This window comes from Meleagris gallopavo, chromosome 13 (assembly GCF_000146605.3).
Source record: "Meleagris gallopavo isolate NT-WF06-2002-E0010 breed Aviagen turkey brand Nicholas breeding stock chromosome 13, Turkey_5.1, whole genome shotgun sequence".
Lineage (NCBI taxonomy): Eukaryota > Metazoa > Chordata > Aves > Galliformes > Phasianidae > Meleagris > Meleagris gallopavo.
The window spans coordinates 5,949,481-5,966,669 of NC_015023.2; positions in this window are offsets into that span (position 1 = coordinate 5,949,481).

Here is a 17,189-nt window from a genome sequence, read left to right on the forward strand (position 1 = left end):
CGCGGCTGCAGCTGCCGGCGCGGGGCAGCAGGTGGGGCTGGTGCTGCAGCAGCGACGCGAGCTGCGCTCTGGCAGCGGGGCATGGGAAGGAGATACAAAACGCTCCCACGGACCTCTGCTCTCCGCTAGTGCAGTTCGTGTAGTTTAGGAAAGGAAAACGGTAAATGTCAAGAACTTCCACTCAGAAATGTGAAAAACACCAGTCTTGTGGTCACAGCAGTATTTAGGGAGCTAAATTTCAGTAGAGCCAGTCGTAGAGTCTGGTTTGAATGTCCAGCCTGATCCCCTGGCTGAAAGAGATTTTATGGAAGCAGTGCAAACATTTGCTTCCCGAAGTTATGGAAACCTCTTCAAAGCTTCAGAGCACATGGTGATTTAAGAGCCTAACTGCCCTTTCCCAGCTTAAAGTTTGATTTAGAGCTCTTTTTATATGATTCATGAGAGAAAGCTCTCCGTCCTTGGAATCTCACTGGCTGTGAGCGTTACCAAGGCTGTAACAGTATGCTGGAAGGCCCACAAATGTCTTCATGCTCCCCTACTTGGGAGAGTCCTGGAGAAGTGTGGATGCATGTATGATGACAAGGGGAATTTAATGGAAATAGTTTCAGATGAGCAGACAATTTTCAAAAGAAACAAGGTACTAGGACATATTTGGGAACACGGGAACTAAAGGTATTTTAACAAACTGTTTTTTTGTTTTTTTTTTTAGCAAACAAAAAGGCAGCGTGTCAGCAAACTAAATGGGAGAGTATTAATGTATGTAATATAGCTTATTTCAGATTCTTTCTCCTGCACTGGGAATCCATCACGATCCAATTGTATCAGTCCATTATCTCATTCTATCTATTAGGCTTGTGCAACCAAACGTTTAATTAATGTCAGCTGTTATACCTCAGCTGACTTCATCAAGCTGTGCCAACACATACCAGCTGTACACGTTGGCATCCCTCTCCAGCCCTCCCAACTCTTCGACCTTTCCTGGGAAAGCCCTCCTTTGTTCAGCCAGTTTCTTGTCTTTAAGAACTGAGTCTTACCATGGCTTAACATCCTCTTTGGTCTCATGAAGTCTGCACTGTTCTTAGCCCCAGTGGTTACTTCCCAGTATTCAGCTTTCTGATGAATGATTTCTTCCTTATTATTTCTAATTGGTATATATTTTTTTTCAGCTTAGGTGCTTAAGCATCTCTCTCTAATTCAATTCTCTTCAGGTGACCGAACAGGAATACAACTGTTTATAAATAAGCATTGTATCTAACTACTTTGTAGCATACAGCATGTGGCTGAAAAGGCTCATATAGAAATGAGAGAAAATTCAAAATGATCATCTTGTTATTTTTCATTCTGGCTTGGATAAATACTTTTTTTAGCAGCTACAAATTTCTTTAAATATATTAGACCTCACAAATGGAAGCATAATATGTATCTCTACTTCTTTGCATATCAAAGGTACTATATTTTTGAATATGAATAAAAATTCTCATAATTCAGTTACTTAAGCATTGATGTTAGTCTGGCTTTCAGAAGAGCTTTGCTGTTGTTTGGACACCTCAGAGAAAACTACCAGTCCTTGAAAATGTGGATGAAAATAAGAGGCACTACTGCATTCTTCTTTGCTGATTTAAGGATGCCACAATGGTATTTACTCTTTCAAAAATCTTGAACTAAGTGGATTTGTAGTGGTTTCTATTTAAATGCCAATAGCTGCTGCTAAGTAAAAGAAAACACTGTAAACCAGTGTCTCTGGGGAACTGCACGGAATGAATGTGTTAACTGTCTAAGCTGGTATGTATTAGCATGAATTTGTGGGTTAAATCATTATTTGTAATTTGAGGTGTCCTGAAAACCTTCTGAAGAGAGACCAGAAAGAAACGGCACAATTATTTTTGTTTTGCCTAATGAGCCTGGAAAAGTAGAAGGTCACCTCAGAGTAGAATTTTTCAAGGATACTAGCATTTCTTCATCCTATAGTGAGTGCCTGATAAAATGGCTGGATCTCAAAATGTGTTTGCTTCACTAATTGAAGGTCGTATTAGCATGAATGGATATAACCTTAGTCAATGGCTACTGTTTCAATTCAGTTTTCTTACAAAGCAGATAGATGTTTTTCATAATACAGCCTCATCAAATCCAACACAGAATGGTAGATTCACGTTTATGAATAATCTTTCCCATTTTAAACAAGTAGAATGAATGACTTAAGGGAAATAAAATTCGTGTACAATAGGAAAGATGTAATAATGTTTGTGTGCATGTATATGAAACATCGCACAACACTTTCTACAATGAGTTAAGGATTTGTTGATCTTAGGAGATAAAGAATCAATTGGATTATAATGTGAGCTTCAGTGAAGGTTTCCAGGGTCTTAGAAATGAATGCACTGTTTATGAATATGGAAAAGGTTTCCTTGTGGGATTCAGAAATGAGGTGACAGTGCAGCAGCTGGCCATCAGGGCTGTGTGACTTTTGGAGCAAGGGTATATATCATCCATTGCTGCAAGCAGAAGTTTAAAATTTGGCATATACAATCATTTGTTAAGTTGGCTCTGGTGCAAAAGAGCTGTTGAATCACTCCAGATACACAAAAAGTAAAAACTTACACTGTTTAGGTTATATTGCAGGCAAGAATTTATTCCTTTGAAGATTCTGATGCTGGTCAATGTCAGAAGCAGGATCCTTGCCTCAATGATCCAATGCTCCTAACCAGTTTAGTTTCTTATGAACACAGTATGAACTAGTACTTCCTAGGTACTTAAAGCTTTCTACATTTATTTTAGTGTTGAAAAGTGCTTTGAGAAGGGGAATGACTCAGGTTCATAACAATTTTAGATTCTGTTTGAGTAGCAAGAGGTTAAGTGCATTTTTAGAATATTTGGAAAACAAAATATTTTGAAATGAATCGTAGCTGATAAAACCATTATCCATAATCAAAATTCTCTGTAAATGTGTAAATGCTTTCCAGCGTAATTATCTAGAATAGCTGTCTAGAAGTTACAGATAGCAGTCACCACAATGAGCAGTTTCAAAGAGTGAAAATGAGATGTGTATAAAATAGCTCTAGCAGGCCCCTGAACTAAAATCACTTGATTTCATGTAGCTCTGCTTAGTCCTACTCTGCCAGAGACACTCCCCTACCATTAGAAAGTTGTCTTCTTACTGATTTGGGACATAACAGAGGGTTAGATTAATGACAGCTGAGATAACAGCATAATATAGGATCTTTGGAAGGGGATAAATTACAGCCTCCTTTCAGTGTCAGTGTGTGACGCTGGGAGACTCGTACACCACAAGCTGGGTTTCTTGCAAGGACTGTAAATATTCATCAGGGCAACTGGGATAACTAATTGCAGTAGGTTTTTTTCCTCCTGCATTTGAATGAGAGGGAATTATAATTGTAAGTATAGTTAAAATTTGTTCAGCAAAAACAATTTGTGGCTATACAGGAGAATGCTGAGCAAGGAGATAACTGTGAAGAGATGCCTCTCTGTTTCTGAGTAATTGTGCAGCAGGATCCCAATGCAATTTGTTTGCTGTAGAATCTTCTTCACAGAACTCTGCTGAAATTTGTGGGTTCCTGAGATGAAACACCCTGTAAAATCAGCATAGTGTTTCTTGCAATTTAATTTTCTACCTATCAACATGGTTCTTTATTACACTGAAAGTTTTCAGAAGAGATGCTGAAGTTTCCCTGCAGTAAAATTATTACTTAAATCTTCACCCACTTGTTTGTGCACATAGTGCTGCTTTCTGTGGACAGAAACAGACAACCTAGATGTGCTTTGTTCTTTCTTCACAACCCTGGCATATGCTCAGTGGCATTGTATAAACCAAGACATTGGTGCAAGTGCTGGTTTCCCAAATGCTGTCAGATAGTTTACCATGCTCTGGTGATGTATTTCTCATTGTTGGTTTTTATCTTGTTTTGCTATGTTGATAATAGGTCACAGGAAGAAAAGCCTCTTTACAATCACAATGTATGCCATGATAAAACCTAATTTACAGCTGCAGGGGAACACTGTATTCTGGATTACCTACCTGTCAGTTGTAGACAGTGCCTTTCACTCCAGAGTTGCAATGAGGGGAGAGATAGAAGGCTGCCTTTCTCTGCTCCCAGGTACTCTTCTACTCTGCAGTGCCATGATGAAATATTAATTACATCTATCAGAACAGGATTAAACGTGGAATGAATGATTAATTATTTGGCACTGGGATAGATTAAAGTTCTGTCCAGGGTTTATGTATTCATTAATTACTTGTTAAATCAAAACCAGACTACTGTCTTTGGAGAAGCTGGAAAAAAATCAGCTCTGTTGGTGCAGCGGTTTGTACAATCAGTTTGTTACTTGGTGGTTCTTTCTGCAACTAAATAATTATCACAATAATAGATTATTCTACCTAAGCATGATAAAGAATTCTTTACATGTGTAGTGCATGGTTTATTTCCTTGCAGGTTTTACCCTTTTATTATCTGTCTTGTCTGATGCTTTGAAATGGTTCCTGTCATAGTATTTAACATAACACATCCTTGATAAGTTTTTGCTATCACAACAGAAGGGAATGACTGGAATAGATTTACTTCTGCCCTTCAGCAGCGGGGAAACTCACTACCAAGAGAGCAGATGAGCATAAGCCTTCCCTGCCAGATGGTTACCTGCCCAGTGCCTCTGCCAATGTGTTCAAACCACACCAAAGTGTTATACATGCTACATCTGTATTCTTTACCTGGGTATGATGGTAGATGGATCATATTTATGATTATTCCTGAAAGAGAGAATTTCTGAGCTGAAGAGATTTTTGAAGAACTTTGTGAAAACTCTGCTTTGTGTTAATAGCACTGTACATGCAGAGATTGTGCTTCATGGTATTTTCACTGATTTTTTTTATTGATGCCAAGACTATTTACTGTCCTTTCTTGAATCTGTTTTCTCTTTATACATACGGTGTCACAGACTGGAGGCTATCAAGTGGGATCAGTTTTGTCCTGTTCTGCTCACCTTAATGCCTTTATTATTATTATTATTATTTTACTGCTGGTCATGTTATTCTTCATCACTGCTTATCATATTATATAACAGCTGTATTGCTCTGACTGGCAGAATAGAGGGCCTCGTGTTCTTATGTGTCTTTTATCTCTGCTGATATTTTGTGAGTGATGAAAGCCATCATAAATGTATATTTGTTTTCTTTGTATAATGAATTCCTGTTTCTCCACAAAAGTCCTGTGCTTGTGATGTTCCCTATTTAACAAAGTGAATCAGGATCTAGTTAACAGCTGTGTGACTGAAGGCTTGCTAGAGTAGCTCAGTAAATACCGGTCCTTCAATTTTCTACTTTCGTTGTTCTGATATTCTTATACTGCAATCTCCTGGCACTTCTATGAACATTATTGATGAGGGAACACTTAAATTCCTTTCAAAAGCAGTGCATATTTTTGAGAGTGCAGAACCAAGAGAGCTGTAGGTTTTCAGAGTTTATAAAAAGTGTAGGGATTGATTAAAAACAGATTCTATTCAGATCTATGTGGATATTGCAAAAAAAAAAAGGGAAAAATCAAAGTTGGTCAGAATCCCAGGTACTTCTAGAAATGAAAAATAGAGAAAAAGGTCAAAATGGATGAACAGAGGTTGAAAAGATTAACCTCCCCAGACACCCCAGCCCACCCACTGGAGAATGCAGCTGTTTTGGGCATTGCAAGGACCATATGCAGCAACTGAGTGAGCCTGTTCTCCTTTCATACAAGCCCTGAAATTCCAGGGCTTGATGAACAGTATTATGAATGTAGCTCTACTGAGAGACAGTAAAGAATATGTCACACTGAAGATGTGGAATAGCACACTGAATCAATAAATAGGCTTGTGACTAACTGGAAGCAGTGGGGCAGATTCTCATTTGTTGCTCACTTAAGTAAATCCATGAGCATCAAGAATCAAATTGTGTTTCCCAGTGGTACTGCTTCATGAAAGGGTATTCTATATCCTAAATGTAGGTGACATTTTGGGGGAACATATCTTTTCTGCAAAGCATTTTACAAGTTTTGGAGGCTCCAGGATTTGTGAGAGGTCATATTTATGAGTCAGTTCTCACTGCTGGCCATCATAAATTAAAAAAATATCATAACATCAGTTTTTGTATCCTGGACCAACTGTGTTGTATTGGTCTAAGTAATAACATTCTTTATTCTTAAGCTAAGAGCATTTTGTTTATGTATTCTCTCCGCAAGGGAAAATATACTTCTGCTATCACTGCAAAGCACAAGGGACAGTTAAATCTAATAAGTTAATCTAGACTCCTAGAAACAAAATTAAATTTTCAAATAAAGGCAAACTGACAGCTAAGGCATAAATCTTTTATTTAAAGTAGAAAATAAGCCCATTCAAATGCAATCAGAGAAGACAGATGTAGGTAAAAACAAGTAGAGATAGGATATATGGTGCATAAATTTGCTGTGTCTGTATGATAGATCAAACAGTGTGACCTTAAAAATGTTCCTAAAACATCAGCTAAAATATGAAATTTGCATATATTTAAATACCGCTTGTTAATGTAAGATGGACTAGAAAGGATGTTAACACTGAAAGTAGAATACAGCACAGGTGTAAAGTGTGCAACAGAAAGGTCACATTAGCCATCAAAGTGCCTGAAATGTAAATATTTACTAGCTTGGAGTTGGCAGCAAGTTCTATAAATAAGAAATATTACTTTCCACTGTTTAATATATCTTCTCTGGTAAAATATTTATCTGAAAAAAAATCTTGATTCAGCAACATTTATAATTAACTAAATGTTTAACATCATACATCCTCTAAGATCCAAATTATCTTAACGGGACTACTACATGGGGTAATTTTCATAGAGGCAGAGATGTTATCTCTAAAAGATGTTATCAAGATCACAGATAACGATGCTATGAAATTTTGCCTGCCTTTGGATTGCTGAAAGGAGATGTTTATATTCAGATTTCTCAAGTTTTTTTCTTTCTTTCTGGGTGCAAAGCTACAGTAGATTGTTGGGTTTGCCTAGGTGTGGTATCAGATTGCTGCTTGGAAGGTGGGATCTATAGCCTATTCAGGAGAGAAAACATGACTTGCTGCCTGTGGTTTCTTGATTCCTGCACTTTCATTCTCTTCTGATACCTATTCCTCTGTCACCCTGTTGTCACAGCAGGGCATAAGCCATGCTGCTTTCCAGTATAGGATATGTTTTGATCCAGTCCCTTCAGTTGTCTGCTGAAAGTATCTGTCTGTTTTCATCATATTCCCAGAATGGGAATATCTCCAACTATGTAGACAACAGCACGGCTGCCTCTCATTCAGCTCTGGTCTCCTTATAGTGTTTGAGACTGGCTGGTCCATCTGGTCATCCTAGAAGTACATCATAATTATCTCCTGGTTCTTAGTAAATTAGGGTTTTCTGGAGATTTCCACTGTAATCGGATCAGTCATTAATGTAGCCCAGATTTCTCACAGTATTCTGCTGAGATTACATCTGTTCCAATACCACGACCCAGTTAGAGCCCAATATCTCTGTGAATATGAAAAAGAAAATTGGTTAGTAAAATGCTGCGTGTATTTTGACGTATCAATGCAGTTGAAGAAATGCAGTTAATTCTGATAGAATCATCTAGCCTCAGAGACTGGTGCGTGGATGTGCAGATGAGTCTCTAGCTCTCTAAATATGGACATAGGAACCAATAGGCACAGGGGGATGTATCCTTTCAATTTGCCTGCTTGATGTTTTGTTCTGTTGTTTTGTTAGCTCTTTAATGCTCTTTTCTGTGGGCTTTGTGAACAATTTACTTTTAAAGTGATAAAATTCTGAAAGATCTTTTTTGTATTCATTTCTAGGAAGAGTGTAAGTTTTCAGACATTGATTAGTGACAAATGCCATCTATGGAGAAGTTCTCTTAATCTTTGGGATGTCTCTTTTGAAGGTCACTTCCATTTATTAAAAGATTGCAACTGTACACTTGAATATTTCATGAATTGTCAGTATTGTTTCTGGCTTTTGCAATACTTCTCCATAGGAAAAAAAAAAACCCACAAAGGTCAGATAACAGATTTTTAAAAAATTACTCAGAAAGCTACATACTGACCTAATAATATGTTGTCATAGGTCAAATTGGATAGTTTCTGTCACATCTGTATTGCATAACACTGGATAAATTGAGGTGTGAGTTGATGTATACAGTGCAATATAGGAATACAGCTTTCACACTGACAATCAGCTACTTGTGGTTGGTAGAGTTGTGTGTATAGACCTCTGAGAACACCTGCAACATATAAGGTGAAAATACAAAAAATAAACAATAACAAATAGCCAGAGGAGCTTGCAATGAATTTGTCTAGAGAAGATTAAGCACCGGTTTCCCTTGAATGTGTGGCATGCTACACATCTGAGGTCACTTTTCTTTGCTCTCAATTGCTGAGGAGTGTCATTGTCTGAGGAAGGTGGAATTTGGTGCATAATAAAAGCCATAAGTCTCTCACTGTTCCTTGCTGAGAGCTCCTCCTGCACAAGGCAGGGGTCTGTCATTCAATAGCAAAGGTCCTAGACTCAGTCTTCACTGATGATCCGTGTTTAGCTGTGTTAGGTTTGCCTTCTCACCCTGTGGGGAATAGAATGTTGAAGAGAAGGTCCTTCACACTGAGGGATTACTAAATCCAGGTCATCTACAAAAGATTTGGTCTGCAATAGAGACTTTTCTATATGTTGTTATAATAAAACATGCCTTGGCAGGAGACGTTTTAGAAATACTATTTTTAAGAACACAACATTAGAGTAAAATTTTAAATTTGCCCTGTATTGCCAGCACTCTGAAAATTGAACTCTGCTTCCAGGAGTCTATAAACTTCATTCATTTGCCTGTTTCTTTAAACACTGACTTGGAACATTTAGCTGCTTTTTAGGCTGGTTGAAGTTACACAGTCATTTGAACTTGCTTATTTGGGGCAATCAGGCTCCTTTGTTTGCAAACGGTCTGTTCAAAAAAAGATGAGCTGTTCCAACATGGTCTTTCTATAGGTTAGCCACACTGGAGTATGTGTATTGGAGCAGCCAAAATACATGTAGACCATTAGCTTTTCTACCAGTGACTAGTTTTGTTAACATTCCCTTGATTTGACAGCTGGAATAGATGAATGTCATTGCTGACCTTTTCAATTTTACAGCTTCTTCACTTCCATAATTCTAACTCCTGCAGCTGCAGCATGGAAATGAACTTTAATAATGTTCCCCAAACTCTTGAAAATGCATTACTTACAGTTAAATTTTATAATACTCTAAACAATAAGAATCTTTTATACTACTGCTTCTTAAACTACAAAATAATTATTAGCAATTAAAAGAGCTGGACATTTCCTGACTCTTTCATGGAGCAGATCTGAACATCAGACATTGGGTATCCACTTTGCATTATGATTTATAGTGACTGAAGAAATTATTCTGCTCTGAGTTTTAATTATTGCTGGAAGATATTCTCTAGATTCTTCTATTAATGTCTTTCATTTACTTCTAGAGGGTCAAATGCTGTTCATTTTATTGATATGAATAATTCCACTAGAGCTAATAAAAGTAAACAGATAACCGAAAATAGTTATACAACCTAAATTCAAGAGGTGCAATTGTTTGACATGGTGTGACAATGGAGTGGTGATTGAGAGGAGACTCTGCTGTTTTCAACTTAGTTAATTATACGCTAACATAAACATAGATTGTGCCCAAATTCAAGTTGAAGAAAGGAAAAGGTTAGAGGGAATGATACTGCCGCTGTAGAGAATGTGAGGCTAAATAACTCGTATTTAAAAGTATTATCAGGTCTTTTAGTCAGATATATAATGTGATGACTATTCCAGTTTTAACTATCCAGACTTAAAGCTAAAGGATTTAAAAATTGGGAAGCAAGGTGAAATTGTGTAACATATTGAGGCCAACCTTAGAAACTGCCAGAATCCAAACTTTGGCGATGTTACTTGATGGGCTCTAGGGGAAACTTGAGCCTATTAGTGACTGCGTCTGCAAGACTTGTGGAGAAGCTCTCCAGTAAAAACCTCCTTCCAGAAAGCCTGATCCGAGGGGAATCCTGGTAAAGTTCACAGTGTATTAACCACTTTTTAATATATTCTTATAGTCCTCTTGAAAGGCTTATTTCAAAGCTCTCATGTAGCTAATGGTTTGAGCCTCTTCTGAGAGTTCAAATATCCTAATGAGATTAACTCATTAAATAACTGCCCATCACTTAGTTGCTGATATTCTGATTCATTTGTCGCACTGGAAAGAGAGTGTAGCCCATGCAAATGTAGGCTATTTCTTTTTGAATGTTTTTAGATTATTACATTTTCCACCCCAGTATCCTTTTCTGTCATGCAAGTGGATTGGACTGTGCAGTAACAGACTTTCTCCCTCCAGGCTGATTGGGCAAAGGTGACAGGTTTTGCCACCATGATGTTACCTTCTTATTTAGGATTGAGACTTAAGCCTCTCTGTGACTAATTAATCAGCTGTCTCTCAGGGATGTATTTGTCAATGCTCACGCTACCAGAATGGCACAGACTTCTTCCACAGAACCAGACAAGGAAAAAAATAAAATAACGTCACTTTGAATTTTACAAATTAACCAAAAACAATAAGGGAAGGGAATACGTGTGAATATTTAATTAAAAGCAAAAACCACGGCAGGTAACACAGGCTACTGCTAAACTTGCATACTAGTTGTATGCAGGAGCTGTTGCTCACTTTAAGATAGGCAGGGTGAATCTTACTCTTGCTACCTTGTTTGTGTCCCAGTGGTCAGGGGAAGCCCAGGAGTCAGTGGTTCTTCAGAAAAGAGCCAGAAAGAAACTTGTTTTTGGAAAGACTTGTGTGGGTAGCAGATGAGTTTGGCACAGAACTGGTCAGCAGAGCAGCCGGAAGAATCTAGGCAGCATGACCTGGCTTGGCTGCTGCACTGTGCTGGTTGCTCCAGTTTTAAGAAATAAATGCTCTTTCCCTGGACAAAGCGCACAAGTAATGCCAAGCCAGGAGATTCCTCTGAAGAACTTGCTGGCAGCTTGAGGTGCTGGTGTGTTTTACCTTTAATAGACCTGGAGATTCCAAGCACGCTCACAAATAGAAGTGCTGCAAAGAAACAAATGGCTTTAGCTGTGATTTTGCACAGACATAGGCAGCGGCTTACAGGAGCAGCCCTCGGAAAATAGTAGTGAGTCCCATTTACAAAGGTCTCATTTGAGGAGTCCCCATATAAGACAACTGACAGAAAGACATGATTTGAATGGTCTAAAGAGGTTTGGACACAGTGGTTAATGAATTCACGCTTGAAATTCAGACATGTACCATTATGAAGGCTAAGACCATGCTAGTATTGTGATGATGCTTGTGTATAATCAGCAAGTTTATTTATAGATCTTAAGATATAAAATATTAGTAGATTATGCTTTAAAGAAATGTGCTGTGATTTTTCTTATAGTCTGTGCTTCCCAAGTGTCTGTCTACACTAAATCTTTATGGTTGCTTTTTTCAAAAGCTCTGATTTCTAGAAACTTGAAGGACACTCTTTAAAACTTGCCAGTGGCATGAGTCTGTCTTGCTTTTCAGGTTCTTTTGGTGAGCAAAGCTTGTAAAAAATTATGGATTTGAAAATGCAATGTGAATGTTTTGACTACTGGTGGAGTGAAAATATAATCAAAATCTACAATTCACTTTTTCTTGCTTCTAATCCATTCTATGGTTGGTTGAAATTTTTAAAATAATGAATTTTTGACTGCTAAATTAAGATAGAAAGTAAAAAAAAAGAAAAAAGGAAATATTTTTGCCTGATCTTTTTGCATGCACTGTGTTTACCAGCCATCTATAGAGGGACACCAAAAGGTTCTTAACTGTCTGCACTAGGACTCAGTATACGCTCATCTCTATGATTAAAACCATTCAAACTGTTGAATCTCCTGAAGGAGACTCTTCTTAGGTTTGGAGCTTTGGTGTTTTTTGTTGTTAATTTGTGTTGGTTTCTTTTTGTTTGTTTGTTTTGTTTTTTGTTAGTTGTGTTTTTTACGATTTTTGAATCAAATAAGTCTTGCAAAAAAAAAAAAAGAAAGAAAGAAAAAAGAACAACACATTATTAACATAGCTTTACTATTTGTTCAGTCAAACTTTTAGTCATACTGTTTAATATAGATTACAAGACAGCCTTGACTGTGACCCTTGGTATTCTATATTGGAGCCCATATTACATGTAATTTTACTATATTTTTGTATTGTAGGGTAAGTTGTTGTACTGTAGAACTGTCCTCAACATATTTGGAATGTAATAACTGCAGTAAAAAAGTGGAAATGCCTCAAATTCCTAACAGTTGACCTTGTTTAGGCCCATTCAGATGAAATGGCAGTCAACATCTGTCCAGATGCAGTAGCATTTGTACACAAAATGAGAGTAGCAATACTTCACTGCTAATTTTTACTGGCTGCAGTCTTCCTTCAAAGGCAGCAGAATGAAATGGAAAAGGAGGGAAAGTGCCGAAGTCACATCTATACCTAACTGTGACTAACATTATCTTTTATGTTAGATCATTAGCATACCCAGGAAAAAAAAAGACAACACTGGAGTTTGGTGCCAGCTGTCTGCTTATTACAGCAAAAGAATTGGGAGAAAACACTGGGAATGAAAAAAGCACTTAAAGGGATACAGTACTTTTGCATTATTAAGGTCTTTAGATATTACCAGCATTGCTTTGGACAGGAGGCGTCTTGGTGAGGAGCTGGGAAGCACAGGGTAATTACTTGGTACCACTCAGTTGTAACTTGCAGAACCTGCTGCCAAAGGGAGCCAAAGGCAGATGCAGCAGTTTGTCAGAGTGTCTCATGGCAGCAGGGGTTATAAAGTAGTATGGGCTGGTGAGGAATGGAGGGAGGCAATCAGTGGCTCATCTATAGATTGATTATTGCAGAAGAGACATTGGCCATCTGAGTTAGCAGACAGAGAGCCTGATGTGCACAAATATCTTGCTAATCTAAGCAAAGGGAAAAAAATTTTTGAATGAAGGGGGTGAAAGTGGTAGTAAGGCTTGGGATCTGCCCTGCAAGTGGGCATCCCAGTACAGCATTTAGTTTGTTCAATGAAGAAACTTATTAAGTCTAAAGTTTAATTAGTATTTAATGCAAGAGATTGTGTTTTGATGCTGGTTTAAAAAAAATAGTGAATGTGTACTCTTATCTCTATGCTTTTCACAGAGATGAATGATGGCAGATTTCAGTATTACATTCAGAGTTACAGTGGTAAAGAATGTGTTCAGTATAGGATGAAGCCCATGATGTGGAATATGCTTGGGAAGAGCATAATAACAAGATCTTATGTTAACAGCTTAAACCATTGACTATATCTGCTTTGATATGAAGAACAGCACCTCTGATTGAACTTACATTCACATTGTAGCTGAAGTCAGGAACAGATTCACTCCATGACTGTTTTTAGCCAAGCAGTTTCTGAATTATGTGTCTTTAATTGCTTCAGATTCCTGTTATTGATCTCTCACGTCAGAATAATTGAACTTTATGGCAAACTTCTGATACTTACTGAGAAATCATATTATTACTTCCAACCATCTGTGAGTCAATAAAAGTTGAGTATATGCCACTACTCAGATTGCTTGATGCAAACATTTCTCTCCAAGTAACCACATGATCTACAATACATTAATAAATCTAGCAAAGCACAATTGTAAGTTACATAATTATATCCTCTAACACTTGTAATAATATAAATATGCTATGCATTTATAGATAAAATACCTCTACTTCAACCCCAACTCTGCAACACAGGGAGAGTGCTGTGCCTGCAGGGAGCCACCAGCACAGGTGCAGCACTGTGCTGACATGCTCAGCAGGAATAAAAATCTTTGTGGCCAAGCAAACACTTGTTTGTTCCCAAAGTACTTCCCAAAGTACTGGGAACCAGTGTGTTTTATCACACTGAGGCTGACTAGGACATGTCCCAGACGTTCACATGTCTAGAAAATTCTATTCCACATATCTGCTTTTTTTTTTTTTTACATTTGCCTTTACTGGTTTGTTTACACCAACAAAATGTCTGGAGCCTGTATCCTTGATCTCCTTCAAAGAGAGTGTTAGAGTAGACATGTACATGCAGGCAGCATCTTCTTCAAAAACCCTATACTTCTACCATTTCAGAAAACCCCAACATTTTTGCTGCCTACAGGATGGTGAAAATTAAACAGCTCTAATACTTTTGAACAAGCTCCTTAAGAAGCGCCCTGATAACCTGAAGCTTTTCTCTAGAATGGTTTCATGAAGAATTTTCACACCTCACTGCTGATGGTAATAGACTACATAGTGTCACACACACACACAGCTGGCAAGATACTTACTTGAGTGATAAAAAATGTTTTATGTGAAGGTAATGAAAGCTTTGTCTTGCCTAGTTGAATAGCTTTAGCTGCCAGTTTCTAGACCAAATCCTATCTGAGAAAGGGCATTAGCTTAACTGCATCTTGTTTCCTATGTAATCACTATGCTGCTAGTACTGGTTTTATTCACTCCTGTATTTCTTTTAATATTGTTTTAGTAATTCTCCATCCCTATGGGAAGGGAGCATTAATCAGCCAAGGCATTTAGCACCTATTTACATTAATATATAGACAATTCAGTGATTTAGAATTCTTTACACCTTTTTGCAGGTTTTTCGCTATATTTCCTAATGCCTTGAGGATGCCTTTCCTCATGACACTTTACAACAAACCTTTGCAAAATGAATAGCTTTCATTATGAAATCAATGATATTCCCTCTAAACTTCAGGGGCAATGTCAAAGAAAAGCTACTCTAATTGCTAATGCTGCAGAGTTTTTATGACCAAACTCTACTTTCCAGATGTCAGAGCAATGCAGTCATCACCTTCTTCAGCACTTTTGCCCTCCCTTGTCACTGTGGTTCTCTTTCTCAAGAACATGATTGTCAGCTATGGCTTTTTCTATTCTTAACTTCTTTACTCTGCTTTCTGTTCTGATTCAACCTTAAAGCCACCCCTTTCAGCAGAAACAGTCTGAAGTCTACAATTGTAGACTCTGCATAGCAGGAACTTCTGACCACTGCCCTCTTCTGAAGCATAATTATACAGGCAAATTCTAATTCTGAAGCATAGGAAGTAGTTAAGAACTTGTACATTTATTTTAATTCCAGATGTATATTTTGAAATTTATTTTTAGGATTTTTTTTTCCAACTGTACAGATACAAAAGAGTGTCTGTGATCAGCCCAGTTTTGGCTGGTCTGTGTTAGTGGACAGAGTGCCTGTTATTGTATATAAACATGTTGCTAATGTGGGGAAAAGAAACAAAGGGAGTAAAAACGGCAGTACTGCCTCTGCTACTGATATATTAGCCCTTGTTCTTATACAGCTTAAGAAAGCTACAAAACTGTAACATAGAAATTCTGCTTTGTGTGTCTAAAGGTAACGTAGACTCATAGGTTTGATCAAAGGATTATAAGCTAATAGGTTAGAAGTACTTGGCATCTGTTCATTAAATGCAAGTAGTGTTTGGTCCAACAAATGCAAATCTCTCTTGTAGAGGCAAAAGTGTGGCTGTGCTACCAGACATTACTGTAATACAATTCAATCAGGGAAGTTACTTTGACTTCTTGAAGTAATAGCTGTAGTTAAACAGCTTTCTAAAGCTCCTTGTAGCACCATACTGATTAGATGATTGAATTTTTATCATAACAAAAGTATCATAGCAGTGGTTATCCTTAAGCTCTGTATCACTTCAGAGGCATAGAATTGTCTTAACTCATTCCCTGTCTTAACTACTTTCAATGTACTGACAAGCACAACTGACCAATTAATAGAACATTTTCTAGTCTTATCTCATTTGTTATCCGTGATGCTCTTCCATGTTGTAATTACTTTTCAATTTTTCATGATCCAAACAGTAGATGTACACAATGAATACAAATAGCAAATTGATTAAATGTTACATGCATTGTAGCACCAAAGAGATTGTCGTTTGTTATTAATGAGAGAGATTTGTCAGGTCCTTGTGAAAAGGCTTGTGACACACAGCAATCCAGACCTAATGGCTGCAAGACTGCAGCTGACCTTCAGCTCATTAATTGTCATGCAAGAAAAATAGGGAAGACACATGATTTTCAAGACAATTTCAGATTTCTCTGTTTCCCTTATTTGGTACCATCTCAATGTTTTAAAGATTAATTTAAGAAAATTCAAGTCAGCTTATCAGGTAATTTTGAGCTAAATGGTGGGGCATGGTAAGGCACTGAATTTCAAGACCAAAGATATTTTGTTGGTGCCAAAACACTGATTCTTACACAGATGAAACTGAGGCCTTTGCCTGAACCATTGTGGCCAGCAGCTCAGTACTCAAGGAGCTTGTGCAAGAAGTGCAAAAAAGTGCTGTTCAGGTGTTTTGGCCTGATTTTATCAACACACAAAATACATGCTTTTCCTTTCTCATCCTTACTGTGTCACCTAGCTGTCAGTTAACAGACTGCTCCAAAGCTTTCTTGAATTGCTCATGATCAAGTTGGTTAATGTTACAGAAGTTAAGTATCCACTGACTATGCACAGGGGAAAGTATTTTGGCATCAGAGGGAGAGTTTATCATTTTGAGAAATCTTTCTTGCCAACACTTGACAAGAAGTTTATTTGAAATCCAAAAGCTTTCTGTGAAATGAGAAGTTTTCTTCACTGTACAGAGAATGTTATTGAACTTGCTAATGAACAGCAGGGGAAGGTTCAAAAATGAAAATGGCAATGCAGGAAATTATTTCCCATCCTTGAACCAAGGGAGATTTGTTCCCTTGGTTCCATCAAATCCGTAACACTCCCTTTGGATACAGATAGTCTTTGTTAGAGTTGAATAGCTCCAACAGCATCAAATAAGCTTTGCATCTGCTAAAGCCTGCCTCCTGGTCAGCTTGTTCTAGCCATGGGCCATACTCAATTATGAATTACAAAAATAGGTTTTCTTTCAAATTATATGTTACAGTGTGAACATGTATTATTTACCTAAGTTTAACAAATTAACTGGAGATCAAACAATGCAAACCTTGCTATTCATTTTCTTAGAATTCTGCCTTCATAAGGGAATGTAGTGATTTTATGGGCATTTTCTAAAACAAATTTTTTGATCATAAAGCATCTGAAGCATTAAATAAAATGTTATGAACTTGT